The 9,228-nt window shown below is 40.3% G+C and overlaps 1 pseudogene; it reads left to right on the plus strand.

Annotated features, from left to right (window-relative positions):
* The first annotated feature begins 708 nt into the window (after window positions 1–708).
* LOC116634699 lies at window positions 709–8,789 on the plus strand (annotated as a pseudogene).
* Window positions 8,790–9,228: the final 439 nt, after the last annotated feature.

Below are 9,228 nucleotides of genomic sequence, written 5' to 3' on the forward strand. Positions count from 1 at the left end.
GAGGACGCCGTGGACTGGGTGGCTTATAAGCAACAGAAATTCATTCCTCACAGTTCGGTTGGCAGGGAAGCCCAAGAACCAGGCCCCTGCAGGTTCCGTGTCTGGTGAGGACCTGCTCCCTGGCTGCAAACTGCCAAGTTCTCAATGGGTCCTCACAGGGTAGAAGGGGCAGGGAAGCTCTCTGGGGTCTTTTATAAGAGCAGGCATCCCACTGGTGAGGACCTCACCCTCATGACTTAACCTCCTCCCAAAGGCTCCACCTCCAAATATCATCACACTGGAGACCAGGATTCAACCTATGAATTTGTGGGGGGCAGGGGCGGTGAAGGACACAGACTTTCAGTCTATAGCACCAACCAAGAGAATTTTTTAAAGTTCCTGTGGTGAATGCAATGGACTTTTGGCAGAGTTGGATCAGAATGCAAGTTAACAATCTGGGGGCACCTGGGTGGCTCAGTCGGTTAAGCGTCTGCCTTTGGCTCAGGTCATGATCCCAGGATCCTGGGATGGAGTTCCACATTGGGCTCCTTGCTCAGCGGGGAGCCTGCTTCTCCCTCTGCCTGCCCCTCCCTCTGCTTGTGCTCTCTCACTCTCTCTCTCAAATAAATAAATAAAATCTTTTTAAAAAAAGAAAGTTAACAATCTGCAAAGAAAATCAACAAGAGAGCCCGTTACTGCTTTTCTTTTGAGGAAGTGGGGGCCCTCGGTATGGGAGCATGCTACCTGCTCTCTGCAGCGCAGCATCCCACGGTCCTAAACTTCTGCGGGCAGAAAGCAGCGGGGCAGGTTGAACCACATGAAGTTGCCCTTGCTGTAGGTCAAAAACAGTTAGTTAGTGGCAACTTCCTGTGGCATAGCTCTGTCCATCCAGCAGGCATTCAAGGAGCCCTGGACTATCATGCATCATTATCTGACCCTCTCTTGGCTTCGGTTGCATCAACCGTCTGAAGAGGTGAGTGCCCACACAAGTGAAGAGCCAGAGGAGGGCTGGTTAAAGTTCCCACTGGCTCTGCTCAAGTTCAGGCTGGTTCTGCTCAAGCTGCCATTTCCTTTCACAGAGGCTGATTCAAACAGTCTTGCAAAGGACACGTGCGAGAATCCAGTGCGGGGGCAGGACGGCAACGTTGTTCTTTCTCACCATATTCTTTTGGGGGGTACAGTATCTTCTTCTTCTTCTTCTTCCTCTTCCTTTTTTTTTTTTTTTTTTTTTGGAATACAGTATCAAGAGAAAGTAGTTTTAAGAGAAGGGCCTGATTTTTCTGTTTCTTGCTTTCTCTCTGTTGGGTCATCCTTGCTGTCTTTGAGGAAATGCTGTCAATAATTGTACGTGCTATTTCCAACACTTTATTTCTTAACTCACTGATTATCATTTCCTATCCGGGAGAGAGCTCAGACCTGGAGGTCCCGTAGCTTGTGTAAGAGCCTGGAGCTGCTCCTTGCCCTCCCGTGGCTGAGTTCCGTGGCTCCTGGGCTGTGCAGCCACCACCCCGCGGATGTGCACCTGCCTTGCGGGGCGGGGCGGAGCGTGCTTTCCGGCCCGTTCCCTCCCCAGCAGTTCCCCAGCAAGTACCCCAAGTAGACTAGATTCGTTTAACTGAACAACAGTAGTTTTGCAAACTTAACGAATAATAGTAAGCAGTCAGGATCATTACATGACTCAATTGTCGCTCCTTCTTGTTAATTATTGTGATCCCATCATAATCTTACAGAGGACTTTGTTGTGTCTTTGCCTCTCAGAGTAACCTTGTGAAGGTGATAGAGCGGGTGTGATTACTTCAACTCCTAGGTGAGTGATAGAGGTTCAAAGAAGGCGAGTGCAAAGCAGAAACCACATCTATTCTTCTACCTTACTACCCAAGTAAAACCTACCCCAGTTGAACACTGTTCTAAGAGACAATCAGATGCACAATTAGAAACAAATATTTGAGCTATGATCCTTTTTATAGTGACTCTTTGACCAAATAATTTTGAATCAGTTGTAACTTTTCACCCTTGTAACTAAATCCATTAATCACAAAATGGTAAATTATCAAGTAGGCACTAGTCATGGTAAATTATGATTCATCAATGCTCCCTGTGACAAGGTAACATTTTATAACTGAGCTAAACTGAAGAAGTTAAGCCTTACTTAATCGATCACTTTTATGAACATGAAAATCTAAACTCTGCAAGTTCTAAGTTTTTTTGTTTGTTAGTTGTTTGTTTTAGTGCAAAAAGGTAAGTTTTTATTAAAGCGCTGGGACAGGACCCTTGGCAGGAAGAGCTGCCTGAAAGTTCTGTCTTGAATTGAATTCTAAAGACTTAAAACAGTATCAACCGCCTCTGTAGCAAATGGTTGTAAAGATGATCCCCCTTTTCTTTATATCGTAAGGATCTTTCTATATTTAAATTGCTGTTTTCCATGCCTTTACTTCTGTTACTCACATCTCAATTTCAATGAGACAATTTTGAAATCCTGCAGAGAAAAAAGGGAACTTGGTCACCATCTTGACTTCACATCAGAAGCCATTGCCCCTTTCTCCCTCCAGCCAGAAACCCTATTTAACACCATCTCTCTCTTACAGCCACAAAGAGAAGAAAATCATCCAGGAAACTTGGGGACGCTAAGACAAGAAAGACAGATATGGCTGTTTCTGCTCCTACCCTCAAAAAGAAAAGACTGTGGATCTTCTTCACCAGCTTACCTGACTGCTTCCAAGCAAAAGAGATAATGAAGTATCATTAATTGGTGAGTTAAGTCACATTAAAGTAGGTCATGATCTAAATAATTCTTGGAGAGATGGAAAAGCTTGAGAGTCCTGAAGGTGGTCATCTTACTTTATTTTTTAAAAAGATTTATTTATTTATTTTAGTGTGGGGGAAGGAGGGGCAGATGGAGAGGGAAAGAGAGAATCTCAAGCAGACTCCCCACTGAGCGTGGACGACACGGGGCTCCATCTTACAACCCAGAGATCATGACCTGGCTGAAATCAAGAGTTCAACACTTAACCGATTGAGCCACCCAGGTGCTCCAAGGTGGTCACTTTAAATTGGGTTCTTTAAAAGGCTCCGATGTTCAGACACTTGGATGCAGACGTTAAATCAGAGTACAGACACATGCATGATATCTTAGATATAAGGGAAAGATTCTGGAATCAAGAGTGAGAATTTGCACACCCTCCTCTAAGTTACTCTGCTTCTCTGTGCCTCAGATTCCTGTCTTATAAAGTGTGAGCATTTTGTTTATATGCTCTCTAAAAGCACTCATAATCTCTAGGAATAGGTTGTATTATACCAATGACCTATATTAATATAATAACTATATACAAACTATATATATATGGTATAATCACTTACTAATAATTGATTGTACAATCTGCTACAAATTCATAAAAATATCTATCCCCTCACATTTTCCACTAAAGGGCTTGACTCTTTTCTCAAGTTCTATATGATACAGGTAAGAAGTCATTCTTAAATAGAAAATTCTATTCAAAGCAGAAAATATGAGCAGACATGTTTATAGCCCTTAGAACTTTCCTTCACCCAGAACTTTATCTCAGTATGAAGGAAAACACAGAATAATTTTATTTGCTTGTTGCTACTCTACTGTCTCAAAGTATTTGAATGACTTTGACTAAAAGGCCCAAATTAACAACAACAACAACAACAAACCTAAAAAAACAACTAGAAAAATCTCTTGTATGGTAGGATTGGGATCAGGGAAGGGAGAACATGGATGTCCTAGGAAGGCATCAGAGGTCACATAATGTATGTGTATTCTTAAAACTCTTTTATATGATTAATTTGTCTTTAGCAAAATGAAAGTTATATCTTATCAGGGTTATGATAGAGATTATCTTTATGATCACCAGCCTGAGATACTTCTTCCTTGTATCTACTTCTGAAGGAAGGAGGGAAGGGAAGAAGGAAGGAGGGAAGGAGAGAAGGAAGGAAAGAAGGGAGGAAGGAAGGAAGGAAGGAAGGGAGGAAGGAAGGGAGGGAGGGAGGGAGGGAGGAAGGGAGGGAGGGAGAAGTAAGCTTAGTTCCCTGAGGGCTGGGGCTGGCTAAGCAATGGCCTTGATTTCTTCACTGGCCTGACAGCAGAGAGCAGCACCTCACAATCAGTGCTTTGGGCACTAAGGATTCAGCAGTGAATAAACTAGGCACAAAATCATGCTTTTATGGAGCACACATTCTTAGTATTTAATAGGTAAGTCAGTGTCAATTTGGGTGAACTTCGTTCCTGATATTATACTGTAGTACATTTTCCTAGAAGCAAATATTTTAAAATCATCCTCCTCTTCTAAAAATAGACATGATGTAAATCATGTAACAGAACAGAAAAAAATCGTTAGTTTTTGTAATTTAATAAATGAGATGTTTATTGTATTATGATGTTCCTCATGAGAGTTAATTTAGTTATTTTCTTTCTATCAGTAAAAGGGTACAACTGTATTATATTTGAATTTTGTTTTTTTTGGAATTTGATATCAAATCTTACCAATAGTACATGTTTACAATCCTTGTAATCCTTTCTGGTTGTATTCATTGAACTGCAATATTTTTTTCCACAAAAGTGGTCAGGCATAATATTCATAAGATTATAAAATAAGACCCCGCTAGCTGGCAGTAAGTTTTATGTTATATAAATGCTTCCCTCTCTATAAATACTAAATTAATGGTACTTTCACTTTTAGAACTCACTAGACCTTGGCCACGATCACTTTCTCTCTTCAAATCTCTGTGTCAATTTTTGCCCTAGTCACTCTGCACGTCAGTGCTCTGGGTACTTTTAGAGCTGCAGTATATGAACATGCTGTTATATTGCCAAATAAAACAGAAACACTTGTGGGACGCCTGGTGGCTCAGCCAGTTAAATGTCCGACTCTTGATTTTGGCTCAGGTCCTGAGAGTGAGCCCTCTGTTGGGCTCTGTGCTCAGTGGGGAGTCTGCTTGAGATTCTCTCTCTCCCTCTGCCCCTCCCACCCCCTGCCAAATAAATAAATAAATAGATAAATAAATAAATAAAATCTGAAAACAACAACAACACAGAAACACTTGTTCTTCAGGACAACGTCCTACTCCTTATGAACAAGAGTATAGATTTCTAGAGGGAGTGATTAATCAGGCAGCTGGGCAGGTATTCTTTTTATTTCTGCTAATCATAATTTATGGGATGGGAAGGAGCGCTAGTAGAAGACTGGAGCGTTGAATTGTCTATGTTACGTATGAAGAAATAACTTTGATTTCACTTGTTTCAAACAGAATGCTCAAATTATTGTGACTCCAGAAGATGTACTTTATGGATGGAAATTTACCAGGGAAACCATTTTTCCTTATCTGGAGGATATTCCAGGACCCCAGGTGAATTGGATTCCATGCTGAGACCCCCAACAGATATTTTAACTATACTCGTTGTTTGTGCAAAAATGCTGTAATTCTCTAAAATGTGCATGTTCACCACAGCAAAAATGATAAATCCTGAACTATCACATATGTGGCATATGATATTGTTATATCTACCTTGGCATTTATTTAAAAAAATTGTGCTTAGATACCATTTAACAATCATTTATGATTGAATAGCTTTATTAAATTTGGAGAAAATATGTGAACAAGATATTTATGGCTAGGATTAGAAGCTAAGTGGAAGAGAATCTCATGAAGTCAAATAATAAATTAATTTCTGAAGTGGACAGTGGGCTGTGTTTGGGAAATATTCCAAGGTCTCCACTGAAGGTACCATACTTCAATCTCAGGGAGACTTTCTGTTCCAGAATCTAATTCCTAGAAAGAAAGACCTCACTATGTCTATTCTTGTGAATCATAAGACCTTATGCTTTAAAACTTTGTGTTTTCCTTGGCTCATAAAGCTAATTTTTCAAAGGAAAAATAATCTAGAAACTTTCTAATATAAAATATTTGGTACATGTAAGTGCATATTGGCACACTCTCTCTCTCCTGTCAAATCCTCTCTTACTCTCTCATACTTTCATGCTTCTGTCATTTTTTTTGTTTTGATGGAGGATTATGAATACCATACTTTTTAAAGCATACCTGATTATTCTGACATTTATATAAGGGTTATTAGGAAACAGCTTTTCTTAGCTCTAGAGAGACACAAAGAAGAAAATATTGGGTGACGTGATGGTAGACAGCTAATTTTCCCATCCTTCTTGTCCTGAGTTGATGCTCTCTATGGCGTTTGTAAATTTTCTTTTGTGACAGAAAAGAGGTCAATAGCTGGATGGTCTTCCTGTATAGAAGTTTTGAGAATTGGGACAACTCATTTATTTCACAACTCATGGTGGGACTGAGTTCTGGATTTCCGGTTAAAAACAACATATGTTGTAAATTTATGGACTAGTCAAAGATCACAGCAGCTATGGAAACTAGTGAAGGTTGGGGGAAAGGTTTTTACATACGGTTAGTAAAGAGCTCTGTCACAGCCCACAGAAGAAAGAATGAATTTTTACAGAAAATGGGGCTTGCATCATCACCCAAGATAGTCCACATTTAATTCACTTACCTTTTCATTCATTCAGTCATTATTTATTGAACACCTATGACGTGCCAGATACTATTGCAGAAATAGGAGATGTAGCACTTAATAAAATGAAGTTTATGCCCCCCCCACCATGGCTTACGAATATTTAGTGAGAGAAGATAGAGGTAAATAAACTCACTTATTATATAGAATTTTGTATGGTGATCCGAATGGATATGTTTTAGATGTCAAGGTGACAGGGTTTGTTGCCAGACCGTGGGAGGATGAGAGAAAGACAAGCATCAGGAGAGACTCCCGTTTTTGGCTTGAGCAACCGGAGACATGGACTTGCCATTTACAAATATAGACAGCACTGAAGGAACAGTGCGTCTGGGATGCAAATTAGGAAACCAACTTTGTGCATCTTAAGTGAGAGCTGCCCTTTAGACATCCAAGTGGAGGTGTCAACCTGGCAATTACATATACAAGTCTGGCATGAAAGGACAAAGTCAGGACTGGAGATAGAAACCCAAGAGTCTGAGCACATAGATGATTTTTTAGCACCATAAAGGTTGACCTATGGAGTAAGTTACAGAAGAGAAGAGATCTAAGGCTTGAATTCTAGGAAATTCCAATGTTTAGACTCAGGAGAGGTGGGGAGCATGAGAAGAGCAGCCAGTGAGAAGGGGAATGTGAGAGAGTGGGGTCCAATAAGCAAGGTGAAGTGTTTCCAGGAAAGGGTGTAATTAACTGTGTCAAGTGCTACAGATAAGAATGATCAAGTAAGATGTGGAGCTCATCGTTGGCATTATTAGTAAGAGCTGTCAGGTGGGAAGCTGATTGGAGAGCTTCCAGAGAGAATCAGAGAGGACAAACTGGAAACAGCAAGATGGACAACCCCTTCCAGAAGTTTTGCTGTAAGAGGGAGGTGAGAAAATATTTAGAGGGGCCTGTGGGTTCAAGAGAGGTTTTTAATTTATTTTTTTAAAGATGGGAAGTACTAGAGCATATTTATGTGTCGATGGAAAGATCCAGTGGAGAGGAGACAATCAACGATGCAAGGGAGTGAATAAGGAATTGCCAGAGCAGGGGCCCCTGGGTGACTCAGTCAGTTAAACGTCTGCCTTCGGCTCAGGTCATGATCCCAGGGTCCTGGGATCGAGCCCCGCATCAGGCTCCCTGCTTGGTGGGAAGCCTGCTTCTCCCTCTCCCACTCCCTCTGCTTGCCTCTCCACCTCCTTGTGCTCTGTCAAATAAATAAAATCTTTAAAAAAATTTAAAGAAAAAAAGGAATTGCCAGAGCAATAGCTATGATGTGGAAAAAATTCATCAAGTTTAGTTTGTGGCTTTTAATTATGTTCTTTTTCATGAATAGTTTTTATATTGACTTGTAAATTGACTTACACTTAGATTCTTGCTATTGTTTGTTTCTGAATGAAGTGGATAAAATACATTTTTAGGTGAAAATGTCTCCTTAAGAATTGAGATGTAATTGACATGAAACGTTGTATAAGTTTAAGGTGTACAGTGTGTTGATTTGATACTATATATTGCAATATGATGACCACCATAGTGGTAGCTAACACTGCTGTCACTTCACATAATTACTATTTCTTTTTTGGGGTGAGAACAATTAAGATCTAGTCTCTTAGCAACTTTAAGTTCATAATAGGGTATTGTTAACTATAATCACTATGCTATACATCAGATCTTCGGGACGTATTTATTTGCTAGTTGCAAGTTTATACCTTTAAACAGTATCCCCAATTCCTCCTTCTCCTGAGCCCCTGGTAATCACTATTCTATTCTTTTTTTTTTATGAGTTCAGCTTTTCTAGATTCCACATATAAGTGATTATCACCCAGTATTTCTCTGTCTCTGTCTAACTTAACTGAAATGCCTTAATTAAAATTTCATTTGTCTGGGTGGCTCAGTTGGTTAAGTGTCTGCCTTCAGCTCAGGTCACGATCCCAGGGTCCCAGGATCGAGTCCTGGGATTGAGTCCTGCATCAGACTCCCTGCGAGCAGGGAGTCTGTTTGTCCCTTCCCCCCTGCTTGTGCTCTCTCTCCCTCTCAAATAAATAAATAGAATCTTTAAAAAAAGAAAAAAGAAAAAAATTTCTTTTAGATTTGGTCACACACCAGTACAAGCAAGACTCAGCTACCTGGTCAAGAACAACACTATGTCTTGGCAAATATTGCTGACAAAAAGCCATGCAGTTCCTAGGACTCCACATAGCCTCCTAATGGCTGTTATCAATACAATACTACTGTGGTGTATAATACAGGGGGAATACTGGTGGCACATTGCCATAGGTAAGAGGGAGGGAGTGTATAAAACAGAGGCTGTTATGAGAGTGGTCAATGCTGTATTTAAGAGTTTGATCTTCATTCCCTAAATACGATGTTACTAGAGATTTTTTTTAAGTGAGCAATTTAAAAAATGGCATTTTAGCAAAAAAAAATGATCTGGAAAAAATGTAGGTGTTGTAATAGTGCAGGATTGAGTTTTTTTTGTATATAAAAAAACAGGTAGTTTTAATATTGATACAAAAGATTATAGGTGAGGGACGCCTGAGTGGCTCAGTCAGTTAAGCGTCTGCCTTCGGCTCAGGTCATGATCCCGGGGTCCTGGGATCGAGTCCCGCATTGGGCTCCCTGCTCTGCAGGGAGCCTGCTTCTCCCTCTGCCTCTGCCTCTCTCTCTCTCTGTCTCTCATGAATAAATGAATAAAATCTTTAAAAAAAAAAAAAAGAAAA

This window comes from Phoca vitulina, unplaced genomic scaffold, assembly GCF_004348235.1.
Source record: "Phoca vitulina isolate PV1807 unplaced genomic scaffold, GSC_HSeal_1.0 scaffold9, whole genome shotgun sequence".
Taxonomy (NCBI): domain Eukaryota; kingdom Metazoa; phylum Chordata; class Mammalia; order Carnivora; family Phocidae; genus Phoca; species Phoca vitulina.